At 42.7% G+C, this 19,405-nt stretch overlaps 1 protein-coding gene across 4 annotated transcripts in view; it reads left to right on the forward strand.

Annotated features, from left to right (window-relative positions):
- The window catches only part of RANBP3 (RAN binding protein 3), a 413,886-nt gene that overhangs the window by 285,170 nt on the left and 109,311 nt on the right, over positions 1-19,405 (forward strand). The window lies entirely within an intron of this gene.

Consider the following 19,405-nt stretch of genomic DNA (forward strand, 5'->3'; position numbering starts at 1 on the left):
CTTTGGCTTCTCTATACCCCCTCCTCGAGCAGAACGACTGGTTATGCTCCCTGGATCTCAAGGAGGCCTACACTCACATCCCCATTCACCCGGCCTCCCGAAAGTTCCTCAGATTTCGGGTGGGAAATCTGCACCTACAGTATCGAGTGCTACCATTCGGCCTCTCTTCGTCCCCCAGAGTCTTCACAAAGTGCCTGGTGGTAGTGGCCGCGGCACTCCGGGACAGGGGTCTACAGGTGTTCCCATACCTCGACGACTGGCTCATCAAGGCCCCGTCAGCCCCAGAGGTCACTTCGGCGGTCTTGGCTACAACCTACTTCCTCCAGAATTTGGGCTTCGAGATCAACTTTTCCAAGTCTCATCTACAACCCACCCAGTCCCTCCCCTTCATCGGAGCGGTCCTGGACACCACTCGACTCCGAGCATTCCTGCCTCTGCAACGCATGGAGTCTCTTCTTCATCTCTGCCAGTCGGTGTCTACTCGCCAAACCCTACCGGCGAGACAACTGATGGTGCTCCTGGGCCATATGGCCTCCACAGTACATGTGACACCCTTTGCCAGACTCCATCTCAGGATCCCCCAGTGGACCCTGGCATCACAGTGGAATCAGACGTCCGATCCACTAACCAAACACATCTTAGTCACACCTGCTCTTCGGCAGTCTCTACTTTGGTGGATGACCTCTTCGAATCTATCCAGAGGTTTGCTGTTGCACTCTCCCCCCCATCAGAAAGTTCTCACAACCGATTCGTCGAACTATGCATGGGGGGCCCACCTGGATGGTCTCCGCACCCAAGGATTCTGGACCAGTGCGGAAAGACTACATCAAATCAATCTACTGGAGCTCAGAGCCATCTTCAATGCGCTCCAAGCTTTCCAACACCTACTTCACGACATGGTGATCCTCATTCGCACAGACAATCAGGCCGCCATGTATTATATCAACAAGCAAGGAGGCACGGGCTCGGCCCTCCTTTGCCAGGCAGCTCTACGAGTCTGGGACTGGGCGGTGCGCCACAACGCCTTCCTCAGAGCTGTCTACATTCAGGGGGAGAACAACGTCTTAGCAGACAAACTAAGTCGTCTGCTACAACCGCACGAATGGACTCTCCATTCCAGCCCCCTTCACCAAATCTTCACACAGTGGGGGACGCCTCAGATAGACCTCTTTGCGGCTCCCCACAACTCCAAACTGCCTCAGTTTTGCTCCAGGATCTACACTCCTCATCGCCTCGAGGCAGATGCTTTTCTACTGAACTGGGGGAAACGATTTCTATATGCGTTCCCACCATTCCCGCTGATCCAGAAGACTCTGGTCAAGCTGAAACTCAAACAGGCCACCATGATTCTAATAGCTCCTCGGTGGCCCAGACAACCTTGGTTCTCCCTCCTACTTCAACTCAGCAGCAGGGAACCAGTACCACTTCCAGTGTTTCCTTCACTACTTACTCAACAGCAAGGATCACTGCTTCATCCCAACCTGCAGTCTCTCCACCTGACAGCTTGGTTCCTCTCAACGTAACCCCTCACCAATTCTCACAAGAAGTGAGGGAGGTCTTGGAAGCTTCCAGGAAGCCCGCCACTCGACAATGCTACTCCCAGAAATGGACTAGATTCTCCTCATGGTGTGTTTCTAAATCAAAGGAACCTCAGCGAGCTTCCTTATCCTCCGTGCTGGACTATCTCCTACACCTATCTCAATCTGGGCTCAAGTCTACATCCATACGAGTCCACCTGAGCGCTATTGCGGCGTTCCACCAGCCCCTACAAGGGAAACCCCTCTCGGCCCATCCGGTGGTCGCCAGATTTATGAAAGGACTCTTCCATGTTAACCCTCCTCTCAAACCACCCCCAGTAGTTTGGGACCTCAATGTAGTCCTTTCCCGTCTCATGAAGCCCCCGTTTGAACCACTCAACAGGGCCCCTCTTAAGTACCTCACCTGGAAAGTGCTTTTTCTTGTAGCCCTTACGTCCGCTCGCAGAGTCAGCGAACTCCAGGCATTGATGGCAGATCCACCATTCACAGTATTCCATCATGACAAGGTGGTCCTCCGCACTCACCCGAAATTCCTGCCTAAGGTGGTCTCCGAATTTCATCTCAACCAATCCATTGTACTTCCAGTATTCTTCCCTAAGCCCCATTCTCACCACGGAGAATCGGCCCTTCACACTCTAGACTGTAAACGTGCTTTGGCTTTCTACCTGGATCGCACCAAGCCACACAGAACCACTCCTCAACTTTTTGTCTCCTTCGATCCTAATAAGTTGGGAAGACCCGTATCAAAGCGCACCATCTCTAATTGGATGGCGGCTTGTATCTCTTTCTGCTATGCCCAGGCTGGATTATCACTTCCTTGTAAGGTCACAGCCCATAAGGTCAGAGCAATGGCAGCCTCAGTAGCATTCCTCAGATCAACACCAATCGAGGAAATTTGTAAGGCTGCCACCTGGTCCTCGGTTCACACATTCACCTCACATTATTGTCTGGATACTCTCTCCAGACGGGATGGACAGTTTGGCCAAACAGTATTGAAAAATTTATTCTCTTAAGTCGCCAACTCCCCCTCCATCCCACTGAGGTTAGCTTGGAGGTCACCCACTAGTGAGAATACCTGCCTGCTTGTCCTGGGATAAAGCAATGTTACTTACCGTAACAGTTGTTATCCAGGGACAGCAGGCAGCTATTCTCACGTCCCACCCACCTCCCCTGGGTTGGCTTCTCAGGCTAGCTACCTGAACTGAGGAGACACGCCCGGATCTCCGGGCGGGAAGGCACCGGCGCATGCGCGGTGCGGGCATCTAGAAACTTTTAAGTTTCTACAAGCAACACGTGCTTGTGAGACGTCCGTACCGGGGCTCTGTCTGATGACATCACCCACTAGTGAGAATAGCTGCCTGCTGTCCCTGGATAACAACTGTTACGGTAAGTAACATTGCTTTATGGCTCCAGTGGCAGAAGATAATAAAAATGGTGACAAATATACATGAGTATAGATACATATGATGCATTGTTTGAAATATCCAAATAAAAATATTTTTTGCACCCATTGGTGATAATAAATAGAATCGGTAAAAATGATAAAACATATCATAAAACCAATTTAAAATATATACTGTATAAATATTAAAGAATGCGTATATGTCCTAAAAATCATACAGAACAATAAATGACAACACAAAAATTTAGCTAGAATTCTCCATTCATACATAAGAGGGAACAAATTATATAAATATTGGGAAACCAATGTGTCACTGTAATTATAAATAAGCACTTTAAAATGATCTCCATACATAATTATGATCTCAAATTAAAAATACAAATATCAAATATTCAAATTAATAAGAATCGTAAAAATATATTTGTGAAAAAGGCCATCTATAAAACAGACGGAGTATCTATAAGAAAAGAGACAAGCCTACTTTTACATTGAGACCTGCTAGGTGAACAGTATCAAATTTACAGCCTCTTTTATCAAGCTGTGCTAGAGGTTATTATCAGGAGCTGACATGGTAAATGCTCCGATACTCATAGAATGCCTATGAGCATCAGAGCATTTAATTCGCCAGCCTGCGCTAAAAACCTGTAGCGCAGCTTGATAAAAGGAGGGTGTTAAAGATTCAAAATTGTTCTTCTTGCAGCAAGAGCTTATTAATATCTCTACCTCATCATGTAATATATTTTCTTAAAAACTAGAAACTTTAGATTTGATTAAATATGTGAATACTCCAAATAGTGTTGTATTAATGTTGCAGAAATATTATTCCTCGTGATATTGCTTCCGTGTTCAGTCATTCTAGTTTTGAACTTTTTCATTGTTTTTCCAATATGAATTAATGAACCACGGGCATATAGGAGTATTGCTTTGTGTTACAATCAATTCTGTGTTTAAAAATAATGCTTTCTTTTGTGCACGGATATACAAAATTGGTGATCAACTAATAAGAGGGGCAGACAGGCCATGATCCACATGGGGAGTGGAGCGAAGTAGAATGAATGATAGGCTTCAACATCGGTAATGATGAAGGAGCAACAATTTCCTTAGTATTTCTGCCATGGATATGAACGACAATAAATGTTTTGTCGTGAAAACATCGGTGGCCTTCCAATATATGCCAATTTTTCTTTAAGATTTTACAAATGTCACCGAAAGGTTTGAAAATATTAAGCTTAAAACAATATCTGTTTTTTCTTGAGCAACACTGGGGATGAAAAGTGATTCTCTTTCTCTTACTCTTCTTGTCTCGGCTAATCTCTTTGAGATGCAAGAAAGGGGATAGCCCCTCTTTGAGTTTACGGGTCATAGGTTGTGTCTGGTTTTCAAATTCTTCATAATCATGATAGTCTGAAACAGAGGAATTGTTAGCATGGTAAAAAATTTTTTGAGACACCTGGAATGAAGTATTTCAAGGTGTAAAAATTGGTTTCTATAAGTGGGTTTCCTATACACAGTTGTTTTAAACCCATATTTTGGAAATGAGAGTGCCCAAGATAGAAATACTATTCTGATCATAATGCATGGTGAATTTGAGGTTAGAGTCAAGTGAATTCAGCCATGTGTGAAACCCGACTGGATTCGGCCCTCAAGGAGAGATTTGGGGACCCCTGGTCTAGTACCTATTTTTCATGCCACATTCCACTTTCTCTGCTTGTCTGACCTCACCATCGCCCTCCATGTTAGGCTAGTAAATACTTGGTATTGCCTTTCCATAACTTAAAGAGGTTGTCAATGTATCGTCCCCCAGAACCTATCTTCCTCTTGAAATGAGTGCACATTTAAAAACTGTGCTTCAAAATGGGTGATATATAAAATGGCAATACCTGGTGCCATAGTAGCACTCTTTGCTGTACCCTTGATCTTTGTAAAAAGTCTACACTGAAAACAAAAAATGTTTTCTTTGAGTGCTAGGATGACTCATTGGGTGATGAATACAGATGGTACTCTTAAATTGTCTAACCTGCTATTAAGTACATCCAACAAAATGTTAAGGGCCTCGTCCTGCAGATATGTTTGTGTAAAGGGCTTCAGTGTCAAAGTTAACCAGCGCAAGTTCAGTAAGATCTCCATATAAACCGTTCTGAGCTTCCCTGGGAGAACGGTATACAAAAACTGAATAAATAAATCAAAGTCATTGAGCAAATTGATAATATGGGAGGAATCACAAATGTAATATTTTACTTTAGGGATGAAAGGTCTAAGGAAGACATCAACAAAAATAGATAAAGGTTCCAATAATGAGTCGATAGCTGAGACTATCGGCCTGCCTGGGGGATTCATCATAGATTTATGAATTTTTTTCATTTATCAGGTAAGATTTGTTCTCCGATGCACTTATCTTATGTTACTATCTGCATGGTTACTAGGAATGTATCTTGTTTTCTATTCTTTTTACACTTGCACACATTATCAGAATTTTGTTGCACTTGTATATTTTAAATGGTTCTCACGTGTCAACTTTAAATTATTTTTACTACCTAAGCACCCCAATTTATCCCTGTAACTCTGGATATCATTCTGTGGCAAACTCCTTGCTGCAGAACTACAAGAAAACTCAGGAAGGAAGTGCTTCTGTATTCTAGCTACTGCTCCCGCCTCCCCCTTCAACCTGTCCAGTAGAATACAGGGGAGGAAGGGAGTTGCTATAGCCTCCAGCTGCTAATGGGGATGGCAAGTGTAACAGACTGATAGCTAACAAAAGGAACAGACAGATTCAGATAACTTTATTGGCACAACAACAAAGGTGTGGAGGTGAAAAGAAAAATGGAAGAGGAATAAAAGGGGCCTCATGGAAGGGGTGAAGGGAATGGAAAAATGTCACTGGTTATAATAGAGTGTTGCTCTGAAATACTGCAAGAGGCAGAAAGGAGCAGTAAAGGTAAGAGAGGCTGGGTGATGGGGACAGTGACTGATAGTGGAGCTGTGGGGGAGGAGTAAAAATAGGCTGAGAAGAATTCAAGGAGAGCATGGGCTGTGTAGGGGAAGGCTACTAGCAATAGTAGACTACTCCAATAAAATTGAAAAAGCTAAAAATTCTTCTACTCTATTCAATATCTTAAAAACAATAGATTCAAAAAATAAAATAAATAATACTATTCACAATTCTACATTAACAGCACAAGATTTAGCTAATGCCTTTATTCAAAAAATTAATAATATCCGAAAATCCTTTACCTCAAACATAACAAGCAACATGATAAGCACAAGCCAAATAAAATCTGTACCTACAGCAAAATGTTCAAACTTCAAACTCCCCTCAATCACTGAAATAGAATCTCTGTTTCAACAAATCAATCTAAAAAATTCTGGATCTGAGATCATCCCACCTTACTATTTAAAAAAATATATTTCTCATTTCGGACCATTCATTCACTCATTAATTCAGGAGAGTCTGATAACAGCAACCGTTCCTTCCCACTGGAAAACTGCTACCATTACCCCTATCATCAAAGATCACAAAATTAGCATAAATGACCCTACTAACTATCGGCCAATAGCTAACCTACCATTCTTGGGAAAATTAACAGAGAAACTCGTATTTAATCAACTCTCTGACTTCATAGAGAGTACTAATGCATTACATCCAAACCAAACAGGGTTCCGAAAATTTCATAACACAGAATATTCTCTAATAGGACTAACTTCAAACATTCAGTATCATCTAGATCATCACAAATCTGTTATCCTTTTCTCTTTAGATATCTCAGCAGCTTTTGACACCATAGACCATGACTTACTGTTACATAGGCTAGAATCAATAGGCATAACAGACAACGTCCTAAATTGGCTAACTTCATATCTTGCAGATCGCACTTCCTCCGTTAAGTTCAATAATGATATGTCTAAAACTTATTCTTCCACATTCGGTATCCCTCAAGGATCCACCTTATCTCCTCTTCTGTTTAACATATTTCTTTCTCCACTGCTAAGCATTTGTCAATCCATAGGCTTCACTCCATTCGCCTACGCGGATGATGTTCAATTTTTACATCCTTTAGATCCTAAATGTGATAGAGATATCAAATCTATTAACCACAAATTGGAAATAATTCATACCTGGCTTAATACAAATAAATTGGCTCTTAACATAAAGAAGACTAAAGCTGTATTATTCACTTGGAAAAATGATATAACTCTGTCAAACTCATTCATCCTCAATAATACTACACTAAATTTAGTTCCCTCAGTTAAAATCCTTGGTGTATTAATCGACGAAAAACTTACCTACCATGATCATATTTCTCTTACTGTTAAATCCTACTTTTTCAAACTACGTCTTATTAGATCAATATCCAAATTTTTGAACCCTAACTATTAAAATATTAATCCATTCTTTAGTAATTTCAAAACTCGATTATTGCAATGCTCTCTTTCTTAATATTTCACAGAAAGAATTAAGGAGATTACAACTGATTCAAAATACTGCAATAAAATTAACATATAACGCCAGGAAATATGATCATGTCTCACCATTATTGATAGATTCTCATTGGCTCCCCATTAGCCATAGAATCACTTTTAAAATAACACTGCTCATCTTTAAAACTTTAGCTTCAGAGGAACCCCAATTCATATCTAGACTCTTAATACCTCATAGCACACAATGCTTACTTCGCTCTACTGGTCAGAACCTTCTTTCAGTCCCTTCCCTAAAAATTATTGGTACGAGAAGGGCTGACATATTCTCTGTGACGGGTCCCCTATGGTGGAACGCCCTTCCACAATATATTCGTAATGAAAAAGACGTTTTAACATTTAAAAAACTTTTAAAACCTTATTTATTTAGAGATGCATTTAATATTTAAAAGCAGAATATGTCTTGCTAAAAATGCTGTGGTTTACCACCCTTTTCCTTTTGTTCTTTCCCTTTTCTACTCTACTTGAAAATTGTAACTTTCATCCATTCCTTCCCAAATTCTTGTATGTTTATGTCATAAAATTGTTAAATGTGAACCTCTTTTATTTTTGATTTGTACATCGCTTAGTGATTCTAATAGGCGATCAATCAAATTTGCTAATAAACTTGAATAAACTTGAAACATCTGGGAGAGAGGAAGAAAAGTAGGCAGAGGAGACAGACTGCAGACAGAAGCTGAAAGAGATGGAGAGTAGCTGTGTCGCACTGGAAAAATAGACTGAGGAAGGGGGTGGGTCATGATGGAAAAATATGAAGGTTAAAAAAAGGTGAGAAGGAGGAGGGAATAAGACTAGAAAAAAAATGAGATAAGAGGCATATAGATGGAAGAAAGAGAAATGATGAGGACATGGAAGGAAGACTGAAAGAAAATCCTTAAAAGAAGAAACTTAAGGACAGGTAGAAAACCAAGATCAAGCAGAGACAGGGGACTGAATTTAAACAACAGACACAAAGATTGGAACATTAAGTTTTCAGTAAAGATTTCTGTGCCAACTGGGCTGAATAAAAGATAGGCAATGGCCATATTTTCCTCCAGCCATGTAGTCACTAGAATTAATTTGTTATTTTACTAGAAACACGTGGGGGATCGGGAGGGGATTGTGCTAGTATTTGATGCTATAGTCTGAAAAATATCTTTCAAATGACTTCTCTTTGACAGCTCTGACATGCAGAGATCTCAAATTGAGCCTCAAAGGGGGAATAGAGAGTAACACCATATCCCTTTTTACACAAAAATAAAAGTCATCATCTTGTCACATCTTATAGGAGGTAATAGTGTTGGACTAAGTGGACTCATTATGCTGCATCATCCCAAAGAAATAGCATGGCAGCAGCAGGAAGATGTTACAGGAGAGATGGATGGAGTTTGGAAGGGGGTAAGGGGTTCTTGGTTTGGATTTTATCTTGGCTCAGCTATTAAGCCCTGGCTTTCCTTTCTTAATCCCAGCAAAGCTCTACTACAGACTGGCTTCTGGGTTATGTGACCTGTGTGGCTCTGCATGTCACCATGAATGAGCTGGTACTACTATAGTGGTGTACCACATCCATATCCTTCCACATCATATGGGCCAGGGAAACAGTTTAACTATTCGCCGAGTTTTAAAAGCATTTCTCTGTAACTTCTTCAAGTGCTTCATCTAATGCTTTCAGGCACTCTTTATAATTTTTGATTGAATAAAAAAAAAAAAAAAATCAATCCACTTTACACGGTGTCAGGTCAAAAGCGCACCGGGACAAAGGCGCACACAGACAATTGAGCGCAGCGCGGAGGCGCACGCCAAAGAAAATTACTGTTTTTAAGGGCTCCGATGGGGGGGGAACCCCCCCACTTTACTTAATACAGATTGCGCCGGTTTGGGGGGTTATAACCCCCCACATTTTACTGAAAACTTCACTTTTTCCCTGTTTTTAGGGAAAAAGTTAAGTTTCCAGTAAAATGTGGGGGGTTACAAGCCCCCCCAACGCTGCCGTGATCTGTATTAAGTAAAGTGGGGGGGGGGCTCCCCAACAAAACCCCCCGTCGGAGCCCCTAAAAACAGTAATTTTCTTCGGCGCGCGCCTCCGTCTTGCGCTCAGTTGTCGGCGCGCGCCTTTGTCTTCCACGATTATGTGTATGAACGCTTTACACATTCTATACCACTCAGGATTATGTAGACTTCAATCATATCTCCCCTCAGCCATCTCTTTTCCAAGCTGAAGAGCCCTGACTTTTTTTTCTTTCTTCATATAAGAGGAGTTCCATCCCCTTTATCAACTTGGTTACTCTTCTTTAAACTTTTCTAGATCAGCTATATCTTTTGAGATAAGGCGATTAGAATTGAACGTACCATGGAGTGATAGAGGCATTATAAAATTCTTAGTCTTATTAACCATCCCTTTTTTAATAATTCCTAGCATCTTGTTTGCTATTTTGGCTTCTGCTGTACATTAGGTGGAAGGTTTCATTGCATTGTCTATAATGATACCCAGATCTTTTTCTTGGGTGCGAACCCCTAAGGTAGACCCTAGTATCTGGTAACTATGACTTATGCTATTCTTCTCAATGTGCATCACTTTGAATTTGTCCACATTAAATTTCATCTGCTGTTTAGGTGCCCAATCTTCCAATTTACTGCATGCATTTGAACAGTTTAGTGTCACCTGCAAATTTAATCACCTCACTCGTCGATCCAATTTTCAGATAATTTATAAATAAGTTAAATAGCACCAGTTCCAGTACAGATCCTTGTGGCACTCCACTATTTACCCGCTTCTGTTGAGAAAAATGGCCATTTAATCCTATCCTCTCTTCTATCCAATAGCCAATTCCTAGTCCACAATTGACTATTACTACTATGGAAATTTATCAAAAGCTTTCTTAGAAATCTAGATTCACTACATCAGTGTTCTTCAACCGCCGGTCCGCAAAAATTTCCTTCCGGTCCACAGGGCCGGCATATGCATCGGGCCCAATCTTCAACCGCTGGTCCGCAGTGTGATCGATACGGCAGTCATCTTCAGTCGGCTCCCTCTTCTTCACTGCCGCAGTACACAAATCCGCGGGCAGCGGCTCCTACAGGCGTCCTGCGCCTGAACCCGGAAGCCTTCTCTCTGATGTCAGAGGGAAAGCTTTCAGATGAGGTGCGGGGACGCGCAAAGAGCCGCTGCCCGCGAGCATGCGTACAATTTTGCCAACAGCATCATCCACACACTTGGGGACTATATGAGGGAGCTTCTAAAATGCACTCAGCCCCATGTGGGAACACTGGCCAGGAGAATTACACAAAATTGAGAATGTCAGTAAAGCAACTGGGGAGCATGTGAAGACCGTAGCACTGGAGGTACAAAACTTTGCAGCTAGCTACATCAGGGGCTTGGAGGAGCACAGGGACAGGCTCCTGAAGCACTTGGAAGAGCTGAAATTCCAGGAAGAGACTGCACTTGCAAAAGTTGCAGCTGGAGCACTGCAGCAGTGAGAAAGAAGGAGCGGCCCGAAGATAACACCAGGGGCGGCATAAAACGGCCAGGGGGGAGCAGGCCAGAAGGAGGGAGGGAAGCAACAAAGGTAGAGGGAATGATTTTATTTTTGAATTTAGTGATTGAATTGTGTATGAGAATTTACATCTGCTGTCTGTATTTTGCACTTTTCAAGAAGATATGTATTTGTTTCTTTTTCTCTGAGGTTGTACTGCTTGCAGAGTCTTGCTTGTTAGGATTTGTTTGTATAAATTAGTACTTTTAATTTTTGGTCCCGTATTTGCATAGGGGTTATCTGTGTTATCCCAGGACAAGCAGGCAGCATATTCTCACATATGGGTGACGTCACCGACGGAGCCCCGGTACAGACCACCGTGCATCGCCACTTTAAGAATTCAAAAAGTTTGCAATAGCCCAAACCGCGCATGCGCGAGTGCCTTCCTGCCCGATGAAGGCGCGCGGTCCTTCAGTTTCTTAGATTCTGCGGAGCTAAGAAGTCGCATTCCAAAAGCTGTTGAAAAATTTTCTTTTCGCTGCCTTGCCGCTCCTGCGGTTTTCTGACTTTTTAGTCAGTTTTTTTATTTTCTTCTGTTTTTAGTTTAAAAAAAAAAACCCTAAACTAAACATTTATAGTTTATTTATTTTTTCTTTTACCATCGTCGGTTTGGCTTGGTGGAGCCTTATGGGTTGCCATACTATTTTCTCCTCACCTTATGCCTGTTTTTCCATTCAGGTTTTTTTCTGCTCAATTTCCATCTGAGTGGTTGTTTTGTTGGGGAAGTTGTCTTCACCGACATCCTTCAATGATTCTAGCAATGTCGGGACCTCAGCCTTGACATTTTCTTCTTCCCCTACTCTTCTCCTCACATGTGGATTCTTCAGAAGCAGTTTTCCTTCGGTGTCATTAGGAATCCAGCACCTGCTGACATCAGGAATCCGGTGCCCTGCATACTATCCTGAACCGCTCTTCCAGCCCGCACCTACATTGCTGCTCGGGTCCGATCCTACTTAGGTAAGTTGGCTTGCAGGTTTCTCCTTTGTCTTCAGGTCATTGTAGCAGTGAGTCTAATCCTGCCAACCTCGGTCATTGTAGCAGTGAGTTAAGTCCAGCTGACCTCGATCAGCCCCATCTTTGGCTCTGCTTTGATATCGATGAGTGCCTCGATACGGGCATACTCATCTTTGGAGCGTGGAGCGGCATCATAGGTACCGGCGCAAAAGCCAGTGCTACCGGTGCAAACTCTTCAGCAGCACATTCATAAGTGCTGCAAACAGTGTTACGGGAGCAGTTGCAACTTACTCCCTTTCATGACACGGGCTCCTCGGGTGTCAGTACGGTCTAAGCCTTTTCTTATAGGCATCAGCCTTTATGGCACCAGTGTCTACTGTCTCAACACCAGATTTCCGAGAGTCTTCATCAGTGCCAATGGGCTGGGTGTACCTTGATACCGGCATTTTCATCTCTGGATGTCGAACCGCACCAATGGTACTGGTGATGCAGCCAATGATACCGGTGGTTTTTCTCTTATGCAGCGGATGTCATTTAGTACTTCGTGTACATGTCCAGCTGTATTTCAGTTGTGCATGCCGACACAGACTCCTCCGGTACCAGTCAGATTTGAGTTCTCGACATGGGCACTTGCACTGGAGTCTCCATCGGTTCCGCCAAATCTTATGAAACGGCGCAGGCCTTATTTAATATTGCTGGCGTCGGTGTCGGTCTGGTTGGGAAAGGCCCTGCAGACATTAAACGGTCGTCAGCCTTTGACATCGAATCCCTGACATCGATTCTGTATACTTTGGTATTGAATCTCTGATGGAGGTGGGGGGAGGGGGAGTAGTTTGAGCAAGACCCAAATCTCTCTGAAGTGGTGGGCTTTTTCACCACATGCTTCTCTTTCCATTTCAGTAGGGTTAAGCATTTAGTTTTTCAAAATCCTTTAGGGGAATGTCTGCACCTTGTGCCATTTCTTTAGAAGTTGACTTTGCAAAGTCATTTCCTTGTCTACGGATTTTTATATTCCTTGACCTTTAGTTACCTACTCAAGGAACTTTTGATTCCCTTTATGATATCTTATGAGAACCTTTTTTGATATGCTTTTAGAAACAATGAGGATGTTTCAAATTAGTCCCTACTGGTGGAGTCAACTCTACAGGCTAGTGTATAGGCCTCTGTCTTTCTGGGCAGAATGGGCAAGGCTAGAGACCTGTTAGCCAAATGGGCTTCCTAGATTCCTATGCTGTCTACATGGTCTAGTACAGGGGTCCCCAAAGTCCCTCCTTGAGGGCCGAATCCAGTCGGGTTTTCAGGATTTCCCCAATGAATATGCATTGAAAGCAGTGCATGCACATAGTTCTCATGCATATTCATTGGGGAAATCCTGAAAACCCGACTGGATTCGGCCCTCAAGGAGAGATTTTGGGGACCCCTGGTCTAGTACCTATTTTTCATGCCACATTCCACTTTCTCTGCTTGTCTGACCTCACCATCGCCCTCCATGTTAGGCTAGCAAATACACCTTGTTTCGGGGATGATCTTTTTGGTGCTTCCATAGCCATGCTGGGACATGTCTACTCAGCAGTTGTCTGTCCACTAGCCCAGGTGAGTCTTTCTGTTTACGTCCCGGTAGCAGTCTTTATCACAGGACAAGCAGGCAGCATATTCTCACTGATGGGTGACGTCACCGACAGAGCCCCGGTACAGACCACTTTAAGAACTTGGAGAGTTCTTGACGCCCACACCGCGTATGCACGAGTGCCTTCCCGCCTGACGTAGGCGTGCGGTCCCTCACTTTCTTAGTTTCCGCGAAGCTAAGAAGTCGCGTTTCAACACCTGTTGAAAATATTTTCTTTTGCTGTCTTCCTGCTCTCGCGTTTTACTGACTTTTTGTCAGTTTTTCTTCTTTTATTCCTTTTTTAAGTTCTTTCTAGTTAAAAAAAATCTCTTTCACTTGATTTTTTTCTTGTCGGTTTGGTCTTGTGAGGCCTTATGGATTGCCATTTTCTTTTTTCCCCTCTGCATGGTTCTTGTCCTGGGTGCTTCTTCATCACATGTGCTTTTTTCCCGAGTGGGGTTCACAAAGCCTTCATATTTGCATGACATTTGTTATTTTTTTACAGATCCATTAGCAAATTTTTTGTAACTGCATTCCTTTGGGAGTTGATTTTGTACAGTCATTTCTTTTCCTACAGAATGTCTTTTCCTTCCTTGTACTTATCTCAAGGGTCCTATACTTCCCTTCCTTGATCTCGGTGGGGACTTTTTTTGACACATCCTTTGAAGCGGTTAACATGTGTCATTGTTTCCCTCCTGGTGGAGTTCATGCTCACAGTTAGTGTGTAGGCTTCTGTCTTTCTAGGCACAGTGGACAAGGCTGGGGACCGGTTAGCCAAATGGTCTTTCTAGAATCCTTTCCTGTCTGAATGGTTTTACTTGGCATACATTTGTGTACACATTCCATGTAGCCGCTTTTCAATTTTAGTACCTGTTTTTGCAGATCTGTTTTTTACGGATCTGGTTTGCATCTGAGTGTCTCTTTTTATCATTACTCAGCAGGACTGGTTATTGCATAAGTCTGCTTTGGGGAGGTGTTCCTGGGGCTGTGCTGGAACATGTTTCCTCTACATTATGGACCTGGTGAGTTTCTCTGGCCGCATCTGTGTAGCAGTTTTCACTTTCACGGCGGCTGTCTTATCAGTTTTCATATACTCCTATGAGCCTAGGCTCTCTGAGTTCTCTTCATATGGAGGCTTTATCCACTTAATCTTTTCACCCTGCTCTCAGACTCTGTGTTCTTTTGAGAGTCTATGTGGGATCTTAGGCAGTCCTTCCTGTTTTTCTCCTGCTAATTCTTCTTGAAGGGTTCTCTTTCATACGGCTTTTGAGCAATGTTATTCAGCCGTTCTCTTTACCAGTTTTAGTGTTTTTCCTCCCAGATTATTCAGGGAGTATCTGATTGTGCTGGCCACATCTATTCGATTACAGGGCCTTCTTGTTTTTCCTTTTTTGAGCATCCGGTTTTTTTACCTGGTTGTTTTTTCCCTGAATGGTTCCGACGTTTTTCTCACTCATCTCATTTTCTTTAGCTTTTCATTTTCCGTACCCGTATTCATGTCTGTGTTTCTTTGGGGTACTTCTTGACTCTACTCTTCTGAGAATGTTTTCTTTTTTCAGATTGTTTTCAATCTTATACATGTTGATTCTTTTCAGCAAAAGGTATTTTCCTGTTCCTGTTATGCCACGGGTCGGACTACATTCTTGTACTCCTCAGTGGTCTTTTGTTTTCCACTGGTACCAGGCGAGGGCTTGACTCTCAAAACTTGTATATCTTTGATCTCCTCTAGTCTCTATGGAGGTTCCCTTTCTATTTGTTACCTCCTTGCATGGTCTTCATGCTTGCTGCATCTAATTTCTGCCTGGGGGTGCATATGGGCATTCTACGGCCTCAGGGTCTTTCGACTGCCAGGCATCGGATTTTTCCCATTTTTTCCCTAATGATATTTTTAGGACCTTATGATTTTCATCATCTACTCTGTCCTCAACACCTCCTTACTTGCACAATCAATTCAGGGATTTTCCACTACATGTAATTGAGCAAGGAGTCTAGGGCTCTCTCCTGTTATGTCAGGAGGCCCTGTTTTTGTGACCTTGGAGACGATTGGCCATCTTCTCTTGCTGCTTTTCATGGGGAGCTGAATTTTCTAGCAGCCAATTTCAGCAGGATTCTTTAATCCTTTTACTCCAGGATTTTTCTTCGTCTGGCAACAGTTATTTTTCTCCTGGATTGGGCGAGCATATTTTTATATGCATTCCCTTCGCTTCTTCTCCTTTTGAGTTTTTTCATCATGCTCACAAGAGCTGTACCACCATGATGCATGGTGACCAATTCAACATGGGTTTTCCCTTCTTTGTCCACTCAAATTTTGGGATCCCTTTCATCTTCTCATTTTCCTGCTCGGTTCACTCCGACTAAGGAATCTTTGATTTTTTCCAATCTAAATTGTTTTTTTTCTTTGGGCTGCGCCCGTTTCATTTACGTCTTTCTCAGCCCATTTGTTGATTTCTGCCAGGACACCAGCCACTCGCCCTTGTTGATATCAAAAGTGGTTTCATTTTCTTTCCTGGTGTCTTTTTCTCTGCCTGTTTCCACCTTCCTAACCGGTGGTATTTTTTCTTTGTTTGATTCTAATCTCAAGTGTATGGCTCTCAGATATCTTTTTAATGCTATTGCATTTTCTTCCCTTGATTTGTCAAGGAGCAACCTCTTTCTTATTTCTTCTCTGGTTCCCAGGCTCATGACAGGGTTTTTTCATGTGTGTCATCTGGACTATTCCTGTGGTTCTTTCCTGGTTGTTGATGCTACCATTTGTAACAATGGTGTCAGCTCCACTTGAATTTATTACCTGGAAAATGTTTTTTTCCTTATGTCTCTCATCTCTTCCAGGGGTATCGGTGAGTTTCATGCCCTGCTAGCAGCTTCATCCTTATCAGTCTTTCATCAAGCCAAAGTGATTCTGTGTTCATGTCCACAGTATATTCTACTCTTTTCATTTTGCTCAGTCAGTTCTTCTGTCTGTGTTGTTTCCTGCACCTCATTTTTTCCTACGAGGATCCTGGCTTTATATGTTTTGTCCTATAAGTGGTTTTTTGTCCTCCTTATTATGCAGGTCGGAGCCACAGTGATTTTATCCCAACCTTTTCTTTTGATTCAACTCAGTTTGGATATCTTATATTCATGGGAACGATTTTCACTTGGCTGATTGCCTCCCTCTCTTCTTCTTACTTAGACTGGCCTGGCACGGGGATATCGTGTCCCAGTCCCTAAATTCGAGTTCTGGCAGCTTTTGTTGTTTTCCTTATAGTTTCATTACTGAGAAACTCTGTAAAGCTGCCACCTGATCCTCAATTCATTCCTTCACTTCTCACTATTGTCTGGTTTTTTTCACCAGACAGGATGGGCACTCTGGCCATTATGTGTACAATTGTATTTTCTTCGGCCAACTCTCCCACCATCCCATCTCTGTTAGCTTGGAGGTCACCCATCAGTGAGAATATGCTGCCTGCTTGTCTTGGGATAAAGCACAGTTACTTACCATAACAGGTTTTATCCAGGGACAGCAGGCAGATATTCTCACAACCCACCTACCTCCCCGGGTTGGCTTCTTAGCTGGCTTATCTTAACTGAGGGACCGCAACCCTACTTTGGGTGGGAAGGCACTAGTGCATGCGCGGTGCGGGCATCAAGAACTTTCCAAGTTCTTAAAGTGATCTGTAGTGGGGCTCCGTTGGTGACGTCACCCATCAGTGAGAATATCTGCCTGCTGTTCCTGGATAACATCTGTTATGGTAAGTAACTGTGCTTCACCTTCACCTCAATCTTCTTCTCATAGAAGATTTGTGATTACATTTTTTCATCTATTCATTCGGAGGCTTTCTGCAGTTCCTCATGTATCATAAGACAGGTTTCTATACTCAATGTTTTCACCCTGCTCTCAGACCTTTTTTCCAAGAGAGTCTGTCTTGGATTCTGCACAGTCCTCCCTTTTTTCTTCTGCTGATTGTGATTGAAGGGTCCTCTTCAATTAATGGAGTCAGGGATTCTGATATCATATCTACTTGATTCCCCAGCATACTGGAGGACTGAGTTTTTTCCCTGGATCTCAGAGATCTCATCTTTTTTCTGGTCGAGAGGTACTTCAGGACTCTTTTCTCCTCATTCAGACCTAATGGTTATGCTTCCTGGATCTCTAAGAAGCATCCACATATCCCAATTCCTACAGCTTATAGACTATACCTTTGAGTTCAACTCGGCCGTTGCCATTAGCAGTACAAGGTCCTACAGGTTTCTTCTCTTTGGTCTGGCATCTTCTCCCAGAGCCTTCACAAACTGTCTGTTTATTCTGGTCACGTCTCTCCAACTACACGGCCTTCAGGTCTTTTCTTTTTCTGAATGTCTGTTTATAAAAGCTGTTTCTTTTCAGGGAGTAGTCCAAGCAACTTCTCAGACCATCTTTTTTCCTCGGGTTCTGGGCTTTGAATTAAAATCCCTGTAATCACGTCTATACTTTATTGGGGCAGTCCTAGATACCACTCTCATGAGAGCGTTTCTTCCTCCAGACTCTCTTCCGTCTGTGTCAGCAGTTGCTTTCTTTCAAACCATCTCTGCCAGACACATGAAGGTCCTTCAGGGCTTCTTCTGTTCATGTTATACCATGAGTAGGACAACTTTTTTGTGCCCCTCAGTGGATTCTTGCTTTCCAGTGGTCTCAGACGATGGATCGTCTTTCAAAGCATGTATCTCTATGATGTCATCTTATCTGCAGTCGCTTCATTTATGTATGATCTCCTCTAATCTGTCCAGAGGTCTCCTTTTTTATTTGTCTCCTCATTACATAGTCATCACGACTGACACATCTTTTTATGCATGGGGGCTCATATGAACGATCTCCAGACTCTCGGGGTCTTTGGACTGCCAAGGAACAAAAAATTTTACATCAGTTTCCTAGAACTCAGAGTGCTGTTTTATGCCCTCAAGGTATTTTCATCATCTACTCTATCCTCAAGTCCTCCTTCTTTGCACAAACAATCAAGTAGCAATGTACTACATAACCAAGCAAGGAGGCTCGGGCTCTCTTATGGTATGTCAGGAGGCCCAGCACATCTAGACTTGGGTGACAGTTTACAATCTGCTTTTGCTGTCTGTCTGCATTCATGGGGAGCAGAATTCCCTAATAGGCAACCTCAGCAGAATTTTTCAACGAATGGACTCTCAACTCTACAACTCTCCAGTCCATCAATGGGGCACCCCACAAGTAGATTTTTTTATTTTTTGCCTCTTTTCACAATCAGTTGCCCCAGTTTTGCTCCAGACTTTTCTCTCTTCTCAGTCTGACAGCAGCTGTGTTTTGTTTATAATTTCTTTATTCATTTTTTTCATATTACAACAAGTGTATCAGAAAAATTTATATGATCTTATAAATACACACTTGATTTACCTTCATTAACTGAAGGACTACGTGCCCTCATTGGGCGGGAAGGCACTCGCGCATGCGCAGTTCAGGCTATTGTAAACTTTTTGAATTCTTAAAGTGGCGATGCACTTTTAATGTGGTCCGTACTGGGGCTCCGTCGGTGACGTCACCCATACGTGAGAATATCTGTCTGCTGTCCCTGGATAACACCTGTTACGGTAAGTAACTGTGCTTTCTGGTAGGATTGAATGTTGAGAAGCATACAGTCTGTTTTGTGTAGTTTAATTATGTGTTGTTAATAAGATTATATTGTGTGTATTTATGAAAAATTAATGGAAAAAATAGTGTTACAATTAGTACTATTATGGGGGTAGGGTCTGGGGCAGACATGGGCAGGGTCTGGCCTATGGCTTAGCCCAGTGTTGTTCAACTGCCAGTCCGCAGACTGGTGCCGATCCACAAAATAATTATTTTTATTTCTGCCGGTCCATAGGTAAAAATGTTGAAGAACACTGCACTACATCAACCAGCTTACTTTTATCCACATGTTTATTCATACTTTCA

The sequence above is a fragment of the Geotrypetes seraphini genome, chromosome 8 (assembly GCF_902459505.1).
Source record: "Geotrypetes seraphini chromosome 8, aGeoSer1.1, whole genome shotgun sequence".
Classification (NCBI taxonomy): domain Eukaryota; kingdom Metazoa; phylum Chordata; class Amphibia; order Gymnophiona; family Dermophiidae; genus Geotrypetes; species Geotrypetes seraphini.